The following is a 15,059-nucleotide window of genomic DNA, read 5'->3' on the forward strand; positions in this document are numbered from 1 at the left end:
CATGGAATTCCTGATTTAAATGTCTATCGATGTTAAATCTACATGATTTCTTATTAAATACAACCTATTCATAAGGTAAAAAGGTGTTTGCTGCTTTATTTAAATACACACTGACACAAAATCATAGTCTTTCCTAAAGAATCTTATATTTGAAATTGTCAAGTTTTCCAAATATTAATCAGAATAATCTCAAACAAAATCCACAAGGCAGTTCAATTATGGCACAATAAATGAATGACAGAACATTTCATTTCAAAATCCCTGAGTTTTAGGATCTAAACATCTAAGAGCATCCCCTTTCATTCCAGATTCAAAAGAATTTACGGCATTATAATGCCACAACACACCTGTCTTTCAGTTATATGCATTACTTCAATGAAAAAATAGCGTAAAAACCATGAAATTAAATCAATTCCACATAAAGCTGTTGTATTATTCTCATCTCTAATCTGACTTGTAAATTAGACGTTTAACTTCCAGTCTCAAGCAACCCACATATCTTTTTCCTGGCAGAATGGTTATGTTAGCACACTGACCAAAAACGTGCCATAAGTGGCAAGTAGCACACTGACAAATTGAATGATACAGGCCTTGAATAAAGATTTCAAGGTAAGTCTGAGGGAATCTTTTTCTATTTGTAAATGATCTGTATGAACTATTATGTTTTATATCCTGAACCACCAGAGTTTTTCTTGAACACTAAGATGAAAAAAAATGTTAAAGATTCACTGAGGAAGAAATGGGATTCAACTTTGAGAGAATCTACCCGCTTCATTCGGAGAATTTCCCAGAACTGCTTTCAAGTCCTCTATAACTGATATAAATAGATATGTGTCAAAAGCAGGTACACTAACCAAATAAAATACTGATTTGGTTTACAGAATACTCTGATGTTCCAGTTTTCTTGTGATTCAGTAATTTTAGTAAATAAATACAAAGGTTTATTTCCAGTTCACACCTGCTCACTAAATCATCTTATTAATTAGCATTTTAGTAGTTATTAATTTATTAATCATTCTATGTAGAGTAATACTGTATAGTATGATTTTTCTACTTACTACTGAATTCAAGAGCCTACACAAAAGAATGTTTTCCTAGAAATTCCTACATACAGTAACTTTTTGAAACTAGAAACATTATTTTAATACTCTAGGGATGAGTATTTTCAAGAATGCTCCAAGTAAAAATTTCTTTGTGAAAGTCATACTCCTTAATCTTTTTAGGTTAACTTTTTTTAGGTTAAGCAGATATTTTTCTTTATAGTACTTGCCTTACAGTAAGAGAACCCAACAATAAAAGGTGTAACTATGTAAGTTCCACAAATATTCAGGAACTTTAATGACTGATTATCAAAGCAATTACCATGTATTATTATGGAGTAATACAGTACACATTCCCCAACCAAAGTCAAATTTACTTCAACCACCCCCACCAAAAAAAAGTCATTTTTATTTAGTCATAGAGTCATTAAGTCCTTCGAATCATAGTAGGGCATGATACCATATTGGTGTCACATTCTGCCAGGCATCCAGAGAATAAGTGAGCCTTCTTTTTCAACTTCTTTGTCTACTAGTGCATCACTGGACCCAGCAGGCAGCTCACTCAGACAATTTCAGTAATGGATTTTGGCTCTCTGTGCATAACAGATGAAAATCTTTACGAAGTATCCAGTTTGTCTTATAGCTGAGGGTTTTGAACCTGCTGCAGATGTCACATACAAATTCTCGAGCGGATTTTTATCATCTGTGTCACCTATAAAACAAGACAGTGTCACCAACAGTGTTGTCCTGGAGAACATTTATTTCAGTAATGCTATGCTTTCTGCATCATAACTGACAGTCATTTATTTGCCTAAACAGTGGTCAGCAAACTAGATTCCGTGGGTCAAAATGCAGCCCACTACCGGTTGTTGTACAACCATGATCTAAGAATAAGTTTTCTATTCTTTTAAAAAAAGTTTTTAAACTTCTGATTTTTTTAAAACACTAATATTTTGGGACCTGTAAAAATTATAAGAATTTCAAATTTCAGTCTCCATAAATAAGGCTTTAGTGGAACATAGCTATTCGATCATTTAGGTATTTCTCTATAGCTGCTTTCATGCTACAATAGCAAATTTAAATAGTTGCAGCAGAAACCATAAATGCCAAAATATTTACTATCTGGTGCTTTAAAGAAGTTTGCTGACCCCTGGCCTACAGGATATTTAGTGGGTAGGTAATATGATACCTAGTGTCTCTTGCATGAAGAACCTAAATGTAATAACCCAGTTGTTCCCATTTACTTCCATCCATTTGTTTAATGCATAGTCATGTGCCATATAACGATGTTTTGGCCAACAACTGCATATTACAACAGAGGTCCCAGTAAGCAGAAACCCCAAGAAAATTCATAGTGAAGGGTTTAGCAGAAAGTCTTGCAGACCAACAAGCTCCTCCAAAAGTTTGAAAACATGGACTTTAACACTGAATGGTTTTGACTAATAGAGAGGAATGTTCATGGTGCATTATTTACTTATAAGCAAACGTATGATTTTAAAAAAGAAACAAACCAAGTAAAACAATAAGGACATAATTCTGAATAGAGGGACATCACAATAAGAGTGTCAGGCAGGTCCTTTGGGACATATTCTAGAAGAAGGCACTGTTATCAAAGGAAATGACAGCTCCATGCATGTTTTTGCCCCTAAAGACTTTTCAGCGGGACAAGATGTAGAGCTCGAAGACTGATATTTATGATCTGACCCTGTGTAGTCCTACGCTAATGTATATGTTAGTTTTAAAAGTTTAAGAAGTAAAAAATAAAAATATGTTAAAAATAAACCTCACAGAATAAGGATATTAAGAATATTAAGAAAATATTGTTGTACGTTATAATGTGTTGTTTTAAGCTGTTACTGCAATACAAAAGTTAAAATTTAAAAGTTTATGTTAAAAAGTTACAGTAAGCAAAAGTTAATTTATTATTGAAGAAACCTATTTTTTAATAAATTTAGTGTGCAGTGTTTATAGTCTACAGTAGCATACAGTAATGTCCTAGGCCTTCACATCCACCCACCACTCACTTACTGACTCACTAGGAGTAACTTCCAGTCCTGCAATCTCCATTCATAGAAAGTACCCTATATAGGCATACCATTTTTTATCTTTTACATGATATTTTTACTGTATCTCTTCTATGTGTAGATATGTTTATACACAATACCTACCACAATGTTACAATTGCATACAGTATTCACTATAGTAACATGATGTATAGGCTTGTAGCCTAGGAGCAAGAGACTGTACCATATAGCCTAGGTATATAATAGGCTGTACCATCTAGGCTTCTACAAGTGCTCTCTATGATGTTCACACAACAAAAAAATTGCCTAACAACTCATTTCTCAGAATATATTCCAACTCATTTTGCAGAATGTAAGAGACACATGACTATATTTCTTGGGTAAACCTGTCACTCCACTGCAGACAGCTACAGTCACTTTACTTTCCATTTTGGCTCAGCCTTGCCTCAATCAAAAGGGTCAATATTGCCCTTGGGTAGAAAGAGGGCTAAAAGCTCAGCTTCTAGTCAAATCCTAGTCATCAACATCAGGCTTTTCTGTGTCCCCTAGTTCCCTGGGTATTGGATTTCTGCTTCACAGCAACCCTTTTTCCATAACAGGCTTCCTGTACTGGATACCAGTCTTTAAAGTCTCTATTTCCTGCTAGAGACCCTAGGACAGTAGTCTGAATCACAGCATTCTTGAACTGAACTGTGCCAGCTAATCACCTCCTCTAACAGCCACCCTGTGATGTGAATTTGTTTGGGATCCTCGTGAAGAGCTTGCATATTTCAACACCCTCCTGGCCTCCACTACTCTTCCTGATCATCATGACTGCCCCTGGAGTTGTTCGATTTCCTTTTATGTTCAAACTTCTGACCTGTAAATCAGTAAGGTCAACCTTCCCAACTGGCCTATCATTCTGTTTCTTGAGCTCAATTCATACAATACCCAAGCATAAGAACACAAAAAAACCCTATATAGATGAGTTTCTCAACCTGGAAATACCCATTTTAAGATAATCTCTTACTTTTTAACAACTGCCCCCAAAGCAAATATATCACCTCCAAGCAGAATACATTCTCCTTTTCCCCTCAACCATTGCTAACCCAAAGTTTCTATACCTGTTTCATCTGAGTGTTTCCCACCACCCTCTATCCACTTGGGGGGCCTAAGATACCTGTGTCTTTTGAGCATAATTTCAGAACGAGGTATCCTCTTGCATCTATTAAAGCTTTAATACTCCTGTTCCTATTGTAAGGACGGAAGGGGAGTTTCTTGCCACCACTGGACTGCAATGGAGAAATGTATATGACCAGGTTTCTAGGAGTCAAAATATCATTCTCCACAGGAAGATGTTAACAGTCCCCAATGAACTATGCCCATACTATTAATGACACTATAGAACCCATCATAATTCATATTATGTTATTGCAAATAACTAATTCACAAACATATTCATAAGTTGTAAACTGACTAGACAATAGCTATGAAATATCAGGAAGAATCTACAGTAGACAGATTAAGCCTAGTGAAAAGACTTCAGAGAATAGCAGTTTATTTTCAGCAAAGGAAATTTATCTATAACCCTGAAGTAGATTGCCATGGCGAACAGCTTGGAAAATTGCATGAACAGCTCACAACCAAAGAATGGTATCAAGAATGAAGATGCTGATTGGAACGACCATCAATCATATCTTAGTTCTGGAGAGCAACCATATAGGTAGCATCAATCTTAAATAAAAACAAAAATCTTTGAAACAAACACAAGAACCTCTGCCTATTTGGGTAATGACATGGAAGTCCAGTGACATGTCCTTACAACCAGGAAAAGAAACTACAGGCATCAACTCCGAATTCCAAAGAAATGCTTAACAGATTAAAACTTTAAAACTTCACCCATTTAATGAATCTAGCCTTTTCCCTTAAAGAAACAGTTCTCAAACTCCTAAGTGTCAGGACTCCTTTGTGTTCTCAAAAATTGAGCACTCCTATCCTGACTGGTGTGGCTCAGGCTGCCAGTTCAATGCCCAATCAGGGCACATGCCTGGGCTGCAGCCCAGTCCCTAGTTAAGGGGCATTCGAGAGGCAACTGGTGTTTCTCTTCCTCTTTCTCCCTCATTTCCTCTCTCTCTACAAATAAATAAATAAAATCTTTAAAAAAACACTGAGAACTCCCAAGAGTTTTTGCTAATGAGAGTTGTAATTTTCAATATTTACCATATTAAAAATTAAATGAGAAAAATTTAATCGTTTTTTAATTTTAGTAAGATATTTAACATAACAAATAACATTTTAAGAAAATTTTCCTAAACAAAAAACATAGTGACAAAAATAACAGTTTCACAACTTTTGCAGATTTCTTTCATGTCAAGCATAATAGAAGACACCCAGATATTCCTATCTCCTTCCACATGCAATCTATTGTAATGTTTTGATTGAACTATGTGAAAAAAGGAGTCCCACACAAATATGTGTAGTAGGAAAAAAGGAAATATGTGTTATTATTAATAGCCTTTAAAGATAACTATGGATGTTCTTTGATACTACATCAAAATTTGACAAATAGGAGTTAACAGTTAGTTATAATATGGAATCTAATATAACGTGAACATTTTGTATTACTTGCTTTTTATAAGGGTCTTCTACCTATAATTTTGTAACACTGATCACTTAGAAAATATTGGTACACTGAGTTGTAAGGATATACCAAATCTTGATATAATTAATTTATTAACATATTAGAGCAAAAACTCACATTCACTAATATTTCTATCCTATCAGAAAAATCTTTTAAGCACTGGAAAGCTGACAAGAGCATAGCTGGTGATACAAGCTAACCAAAATTTTAATTTTCACTTGAAAGCTCAAATTTCATCATTGGCAACAAATATTGTCAATTGTTTTCCCTGAAATGACAGGCTTACTTTGTTCACTTTCAAGAAAATGACTGCCAAATATCTAAGTCTAAATGATCAGTTTGTCTAGTAGTCATTCTTTCAAGTAAAAATGATATTTCATTCAAAATATGGCTAGTTCAGCTAGCAACTCAAAAAGTCATCTAAGAGTTTTCCTTGAGAAAACCGATATGCAGCATAAGTGCTTCTTGCGTACTTCTCACCTCATCATGTGGAATATTAAAACAAAGTGTACTCAAGGATCAAGTTTAATAAAATTAATTTTTACTGCTTCATTGAGGATATTCTTAAGTAAAATTAACTTTTTTAAAAACTATGAATGGTGGCACTGAAGAATACAATGAATAATACCTTGGTGACATTGCCATCTAATCCTACTAAAATTCCCACAATTTTACCCACCATTGCTATACTATCATAAGGCCAATGTCAAAGCAGTGGAAAAAGCAAAAAGCAAATTATCACTATGAAAGTAGTTTTAATGTTATGGACCCCCTGAAAGGGTCTCAGGGACCTCCACAGGTCTGTTCACAATTTGAGAACTACTGTCCTAAGAAAAACAATGAAAGCTATGAAGTTGCCATCCCCAAGTCCATACTAAAATAAATATTCTCCATAATAAGAAATACGTGTAAATAGCTGTACAAATTATTTCATTTTAACCCAAAATTGTTCCAATTTATTCTGAACTGAATAACACAAATAACAATAAAAATTAACATTTAATGAGTGCTTACATAATAACTCTTAGTTCTCTGATATATTTATGCTACAGATGAGGAAAAGAGAAGTCACATGTCTAAAGTCACAATAACAACTACCAGTATTTATGGACTCAGTTATTAAGTATTTTGCATACCTCAACTCTTAAGTCTTTACAACAATCCTTTCATTATCCTTTTTCACCCTTTATTATTCCTTATGCAGTACTTTTACTACCCATTTAACAGATGAAAACTTGAATCTGAAAGTAAGGTAACCTGCACAATGTCACCCAAGTATTGGATCATCTACACACAAATCTACGTCTGTCTTACTCCAACGAGAACACTACATATTCTGCCTCTCTATAGCACACCATCAGTAAGAATATCCTTTGTATATAAATATATTGGCAGTTGCAAGAGTCTTACATAGTTTTAAAATCAATTGAGCAATATCCCTATTTGGAAAGATTTTTTACTAATTTGATTATCTCTGTCATCAAATGGAAAACCTACTTCCTTATAAAATGTGATCTAGGTAAACAGCTCCTCCATTCACATTATTAAACACTTATCTGTATATGACAACAAATCAATGCAACTAAGATTAATTAATCTTTTAAAAACATTCAATACTCAGTAATATTATCCCAATTACAGATGAGAAAACTGAAACCCAGAGGATTAACTAACTTCTCCCAAATATAAGCCACTCATAAATAACACAGAGTCAAAATCAGTTTGGACTGACCCTAAAACCTAAACTCTTCAATCACACAGCCTGCATATATTTAAGAGGGTCTGAGGCAATGACCTAGGAATTGCTCAAGAGGTCTGAACACAGAGCTTGCTGATAACATATCCACTCCACCTAAGGCAATCAAGATATGAATCATTTTTTATCTGAAAGACCAAAAGGTTAAAAGAAAGCTGGTGTATGCTGCAAATAAGGAACCATGTTCTCAGGTGCTTTGTGAAAAGCATCTATAGGTAATGCTGAAAAAAGTAAAATTCGCTTAAAGAGGTGTCAGCACACATACCTGTGGCTGAGATAAGTTCCCCTCCCTCTAAAAACAAAACAAGCTAAGGAATTTGTCATCACAGCTACAGGGCTATCTACAAATTAAACAATAGCCTTCAGATGCCAGGAGCCCTGGAAGGCTGCAAATCTTAGTAAATGGCAGCAGAAATGACTTCCCTGAAACTTTCCTAAACTCTAATCAATCAATAAAATTTTCATTTCAAGTTAGGATCTATAAAGGTCAGGGGCTAAGTCCCAATATTTGTTTTTATTTTAAGGGCCTACATTGCAAGACACTGCTTAGTATTAAACCCTAAGTGAGTCAGGGAAGGAATCAAAATTTATACAGCTTAATTCACCCTTATAACTTGTTATAAGTCAACTTTTTGGAAGTACAAACATCTTGAGATTGGACAAAGGCGTATGGCTTTAATTTTTTTTAAAAAGTATTCTCAGAGTTCCCCCACACATTTGACATTTGACAGGAAGGTGACAAAATGGAAGGCTGTGGTATACCACCTAAAAGGGCAGGCAGAACAAGCAAGAAATGAGCAATTACACTTGTCATAGAATACAACATTCTGGATTCCCTCTGTAGCAAAGAAAAAAAAAAAAAAACTATTGAGCAAACTTTACTTCCTTCCATCAATGATTCCTAGCATGACCAAAAAAAAAAAAAAAAAAAAAAATCACAATCTAATAATGTAAAAACAGCTGACAAATATATGGAAAAAATCATGATCGAGGTCATGTCCCTTGACATGCATCATTTACACTAAGGATTCCACTTATCTGAATTAATTTCATGTACCTCATTTCATTCAGATAATTGAAGTTTTCCTTTTAGAGTTGTAAAGTGTTTACCTCAACATAATTAGTAAACTGTCCACTTAAAAATACCACTACAAAAATTACCACCCCCTCCTCCACACATACACACATACTGCACTATCATTAAAAGTATGAGATTTCTGGCCTTCATGGGAAATTTAATTCAAAAGACCTCTTAAAAAAATTAGCTCAAGAAATTCTACAAGAAAAGTTATGGTCATTACTTTTTCAATACAGAGTGTTAGCATTACTTGTTAAAGACATAGTAATTTGGGTATTCAATACATGACTACTGTTCTGAAACCAAATTAAAGATTTAGACTACTAAAAAGAGTTTGATGACTTGCCTAAATACAATAATTGGGATTGTGTGGAGAACAAAATCAAAGAGGTCTCTCCTCTTTATGAGCAGGCATTTACTGGCCTTTAATGAGAATTTACTCTTTAGTATATAATTACTAATGAACAAAAATAGAGCCATTAAACTCGCTTCTTTATAGTGCCATAAAACTTCCATGTGTAAGAAATATAAAATAATATATACATATCAATCAAACCAAGAAAAATTGAAATGTGGAACTCCTAACAATACATGGTGAAAATTATATAACTTTTCTTCTTAAATAAATTCCCTGCCAGATGAATGATGAAGCTATTTTATAAGGATATGCTTATAATTTAAAATACAAAGACTCTCTAGTACTAATGATAAATGTCTAAACTTCTTGTATGAATTCTAAATTTCTATATGAAGTTGGTTTCCCATACAGTGATAATAGATCTACTGTTTGGATGAATTTATATCAAATCAATACTTATTTATCACCTGCTATATGCTGAGTACTGAGGACACTGCCACAAACAGCACAGATTTGGTCCCCACACTCAGGGTACACACAGTCTAGATCATGAACAAATGTGTTATGGGAGAATATAACAGGTATTTAGTCAAATGAAAGTTTAAAACTAAGAAAAAACATGGGTAGAAAAACAAACACTTGAAAATAATTAGTTGCCACTGAAAATGGATGAAAATCACCCATTAAGTGACTCACCTAAGAAGGTAGAGAACCCAACAGCAAGGTAGTCAGGAAATGGGTCAAAGGAAGGACTGGATAAACCCAGGGTGTTCTAGAGTGCCTAATGCAAATGAAAACTTGACCCTTCAAAAGGACTCAAATGATAACGGGCCCAGAACCCAGCTCTCAGCTGGCCTATCCTCAGTATGAAAGGAATCAATCCAAGTGAGTGTGAGTCCAGGAGGCAGTGCTGCTGTATCATGGCTCTGCAAGTTTGGCCCTAGTTGAAGTAGGACACCAGTATCCAGTCTGAACAAGAACAGGCCCCTGCACCCTGAGGGGAGAAGGGATGGCAAGCAGAGGAAGATGGCCAAGCTGTTAAGAGTTCTTAATTAGGCTTCAAACAAAGTTCCAGGTCCACGAGGGATCTGGAATACAAAAAGGAACCACACAAGAAACATTAACTCTATGGACTATTTAACACTTACTAAAGAAAGGCTGTGGAATTTCTTCTCTGGTTACTTTTAAAAATAAGTATTCAGAAAAAAAAAAAAGGTGTCAGCTGCTTAAATGAATTAAGTGTGACCTTCATGTGTGGGAGTAAAGGACTAAATATTCTTACTATTTCTTACTAATTGATTCTATATCCTAATTCCATTTAAACCTATGTTGATATATTCTAGACGCTTTACACACACTTCACTAAGATGTTTATTACCTATAGTTCAAAACTCCTAATGAGTACAGTGCTTTTAAAAATGAGAATCTTATAGTCAGAGTACATGCCAAGGATGCAGTGGGACACCACACCGCTCTGCGAGCAACCAATGCTCAGAGCACCAGAATAATTCCAGATCCCACCTCCTGAAGGGGATAGGAGTCTTAATAAATGTTCAGTCTTAAAAATCAATTTAAGAACTGGGTGGAAGGGACAACACTAATAGTGGGTAGGCCATGTAGACTAGGACTGATATATGAACCAGCATTGACAGATGTATAATTATTTGCTCCCTATAAATTAAACACATCCTACTCTATTGTACAATTGTTTTCAATAGTGTCAGTAGAAAAGATTTTGCATGTAGTCCAAAGATGATGTTCCTGTGAAGGACAGTATTTATATAACTACATATTCAAATAGGAATCGCTCTATGGAATAGGCCCTGCATTTACCCAAACATTATCTGCCAAGGCTATTCAAAGGGTGGAGTGGTGGTACTTTCCAAAAGAAATACTAGACAATTTTCCTTAATTTTTTTAAATAAACAAAACATGCTATTCTATTCTATTAAAGAAGGAAAAGATAAGACTTAGAGAAAAAGAAAATACAGAGGCTTCACTGTGTTTTGTTTTGTTTTTAAGAGTATCACCAACATTAAGCACGACATATTGAACATAGCCTAAAACTGTAAAATATCATTTCAGGACAGCTGACCAAGGTAGCCTGAACTCCTATCTAAGTCATATATGCTGAAAAATATGTCCCGATAAAGTGAAACCAAGGCTTTAATTAAAATGGCCCTATAGTAACAATTAGGGTCATTCAATTCATGGTGTCAATCTTTGCTTCCAGCAGAAAATTAACAGTATTATAGCTTGACTGAAGTGTTCTGTCAAAAGATTTAAGTAATGCTGTCCCTTCCCAATTTCACAGTGTGTAATGTATGTTAAAAAAACAAAATTCTCAATGGTAAATCCCTCCCCCCATTTTTCTAAGATATTTGATACTTGCTATCTTTCAGCACTAGAATTCAGCCTAACAGAGTATCCAATTCAACACAAAACCAGACATGAAATATTTCAGGTTTACAATATAATGATCCACAACTTCCAGGCCACTCTGCTACAGTCTTAAGTTTGATGAAACTCAAGACCATAAGCATTTACAGAATACCCACTACATTTGACACAAGGCGTACAGTTAAGACAAGGTCCATCTTTCATGAAGCCACCACCAGGTAAAGTGCACACAAGCCAACAAGTATTTACTAAATGCCCACACTACACACTGTGATATGGGAGAGGCAAAGAATTCACCCCACCCCAGCAAGGGCTTCAGGACTTCTGCATTTGAGGACCACTAAGTGATGATGCTGGGGCTGCTGGAATTCGATTACCACATGTGTACAGGACCTTTATTCCTAATTAATGTCAAGGGTATGGATACCACAACACTCTTGACATGCCAATCTCCTAGGATTGGCACAGACTATCAGAATCAAGAATACGAGTAAACATTCTTGAAATAAATATAATTACCAAATTCAAGCTAACTGGAAAGTACTTTTTCAATTGATAGAATGTAAACATTTCTTAACTATTATTAATTTGTATAATTTGCTTCTAATGGGTCCAAATTGCAAATTAAAGCAATTACTCAAAATGGGAAAAAATGAAAATTTAGTAATTACTTGGCTTTTTATAAGATACCATAATCAAAACAAATTTTTGTACAAGAACACCCATTGCAGAGGTGTGAATTATCTACTTATCTAGTTCATTAAGTCTACTAGTTCTATTCAGCTGCTGTTAAATCACTTCACAAAACTTTCTCTGATTAATTTCTCTCTGTAAAATAATGGGGTTGGATTAAACTGCCAAAGCTCCTTACAAATAGAAAATTCTGTACCTCTGTGGCCCATAAGATTAAAACGTCAATGCAGTTTCAAAACAGGAGTAAAGAAGCCATCTTCTCAAATTGGTTAAGGCCATTAAATTCACCGTTTCCTACCTTATTTCTGTATCATGGTTCAGATTTTACCAATTTAGTTTCCAAGTTTGGCAAGTAAGTTTCATGAATCAAAAGGTACTCTTCCAACCTTCAATTCTAAAACTGCTTCCTTAAATATAAAATACGAAAGCAAATATGAAACAACAGGGAGTGGGAGCTGAGGAAAATGTATTCTACTTGCGACCTGGAAGGCACTCATTAAAATTCAATACTGCACTTGGCTATGTGGGTTCCTACAAGAAACTCCTGCCAGGCTTTAGCTTAAGGTTAAACAGGTTAATAGAATCCAATAAAATGGCTCTATTGAATTATACTGGACTTCTTTTCACCAGCTCCTTTACCTGCTCACTGTGTTGAGCTTTAAAATCCACTTAAGAGGTAACACCAAATAACCAGGACGGGCCAGGGCACACGGGGGCTGCATTCTGAAACCCACCTCGTGTGGAAAATCACCAACTCACGTTTTCCATTTCAAACTGTGATACAGGTGGAGGAAAAAGTGTCAAGCCTCCGCTTTGAACCCCCTCAAGGAGCGAAGTCAAGAATTATCTCAAAGGTAATCTAAGGCAGTACAGTTCTCAGAAGCCTCTGAAAGTTGTATTTTGTTGACTTATTAAAAAAAAAGCCCTCTGGACTAAAGGTTAAACGACGATACGTTTGGGGTTCATGGCTGGATTTACACGACAAATTTGAGAGAGCCTTTCCAGCCGAACAGACTGCATCGTGAGCATAGTAAGTACACGCTGGTTCCTCAAAGTTGGGGTTCTGGGAGGGTAGAGGAGAGATCTTCAGTCTCTGCGGACCCGGGGGAGGAAGGAGCTGGTGACGTGAGAAAAGGAAGGGCGACAATGGGGCCAGCAGCAAAGGGCCCCTTCAGGAAAACCTGGGGGACCGCGTCGCCAAGGACCTTTGGCCCCGGCAGAGTCGTGGTCGGCGAGAAGGCCCCTCCGCCTACTCAGGCAAACCCGGGAACCGGTTTCCCGTCTCCCCGCGTTGAGGTGACGCGCCCCACCCGCCCCAGCCTTTGGCGCAAGAAGGACGGTGCGCCGGGCTCGGGACGCCAAGCAGAACCCAAGAAAACGAAATCAGAAAATGGCCAGCGCGCAGGACCTCTGCAAAGTGTGCCGCACTCTGAGCGCGGAGCCTGCAGCGGCAGAGGCAGCGCAGCGCGTGCGCCCGGGAAGCGCGCCGCCCGCGCGGCCCTCAGCTCCGCCCCCCCGCCCCCCGGGCTCCCCCAGTCGCCGCCGCGGCCACAGTCCCTCTGGGAACGCCGCGCCGCGCGGCCCCGCGAGGCGGGCGCCGGAGAGGGGAGGGGCCGCACTCCCCGCCTCCCTAGCCGGCCCGCGCGGCTCCCCAGCCCAGAGCCCACTCACCTCCTCCTCCTCCTCCTCCACCTCCTCCTCCTCGACTCACCCTGCTGGCCACCGGCGCGGCCCAGCCCGCGACGCGCTGACGCCGTGCCCCTCCCCCGCGCGGGGCCGCTGCCGTCGCCCCTCCCGGCCCGCGGCCGCAGAGGCCTCGGGGCACGTCAGGCGCAGGCCCCGCCCCTAGACCCGCCCACGTACTCAAGCACCGCCCCCTGCCTGGCCGGACGCAGCGGGCGCTGGGTCCCTGACTCAGCCTTCGCTCCCACCCGCGTGAGGCGCACCTTCTTGGGTCGTGGCCAGCGCTCCTCTCTTCACCTGCCCACTCTAAAGGCCCAGCTTCGCTTCCCCCTCCCCGCACGCCTTTTCCCATCTCTCGTCAGCACCCCACCCCCGTCTGCCCCTTCAGCTCTTTTGTACATTCCCAACCCCCCCTAGGCTTGTCATAAACTCGTATAGGTGCCTTCTCTTTCCTTCTGGAAGTTCTTCGCTGCACACTAGGTCAACCTGGGCTTCCTCTTGCAGCTTTCCTGTCCGTTCCTTCTCTCCGCATCTCGGTTCCTCTCCTAGGCCTGCTGGAGCCTCAGGGTCCCCGCGTGTCCCCGGCTCCTTCCCCCCAACCTACACCTGCTGTGGAGCTCGCACCTCCTCTGCGCCTGCTTCGCCAACGCGTCCTATTTTGCCTCCCTCTGGCCCCCTCTTGGAATCCCCTTAACAGGCTCACTTCTTGTTTTACCTACATTTTGCGTGTCCTTTTCGTTCTGACTACCACCACACACTTAAGATCCAGTTCGGGTGTTTGAGAATTGCATGTTCGCGGTCCCATCTAGATGACGAGTCACACGAAGTAATTATAAATGACAAAGGAAAGCGATGGCAGTGTTGACCATCTTTGACTTACATAGTTCCATATATACTTTCTCTTAATTGACACTTAAATTTTAAGGAATAGATGTTTCTATCGGGGCTTACATTTCACAAATTTTGGATGGTTTTTTTTTTTTTCTCCTGCAACATAATCTCACTTTAGCTCTTTTATTTAGAAAATTCAGACAGTAGAAAGAGCACCAGGACCTTTTATGTCTCTTGTTTTCTTACATACAAAGTGAGGAATTTGTCTCTTCTGTGATTCTGAATTAAAGGACTTTGTATTTGGAATGAGGTTGTGTGGATTAATGAGTCTGGAGAAGGCAAACATGCAAATGTGTTGTAACTGGAAATCTGGCAAGTTAATTTTTAAAACTGCAACTTGGAAGAGTTAGACTGTGGTATGGGTGGTGTGGACATGAGTTAACATACCCAAATGAAGAAAACTGATTAGGCCTTTGGAGTTACAGTCACAAGTTGCTTTAAGTTATGTGAGTAGACATTATTATCCTTAAATTGAAGAGTTAAAACTATCTTCCACTCTAAACAAAATCCAGGCTC

General features: G+C 38.2%; 1 protein-coding gene across 6 annotated transcripts in view; it reads right to left on the reverse strand.

Annotated features, from left to right (window-relative positions):
* Positions 1-13,788, reverse strand: part of GTDC1 (glycosyltransferase like domain containing 1) — a 369,716-nt gene extending 355,928 nt beyond the window's left edge. The window contains exon 1 of one of the 6 annotated variants that reach the window (XM_053918630.1): positions 13,681-13,788. The gene's annotated coding sequence lies outside the window, so the exon portion shown is untranslated. Of the gene's footprint in view, positions 1-13,640 lie in introns of all 6 variants that reach the window. The other 5 variants (XM_053918627.1, XM_053918633.2, XM_053918632.1 and 2 more) reach the window with 5 other exon arrangements.
* Between the last annotated feature and the right edge of the window lie 1,271 nt (positions 13,789-15,059).

Source organism: Desmodus rotundus, chromosome 2, assembly GCF_022682495.2.
Source record: "Desmodus rotundus isolate HL8 chromosome 2, HLdesRot8A.1, whole genome shotgun sequence".
Taxonomy (NCBI): Eukaryota; Metazoa; Chordata; class Mammalia; order Chiroptera; family Phyllostomidae; genus Desmodus; species Desmodus rotundus.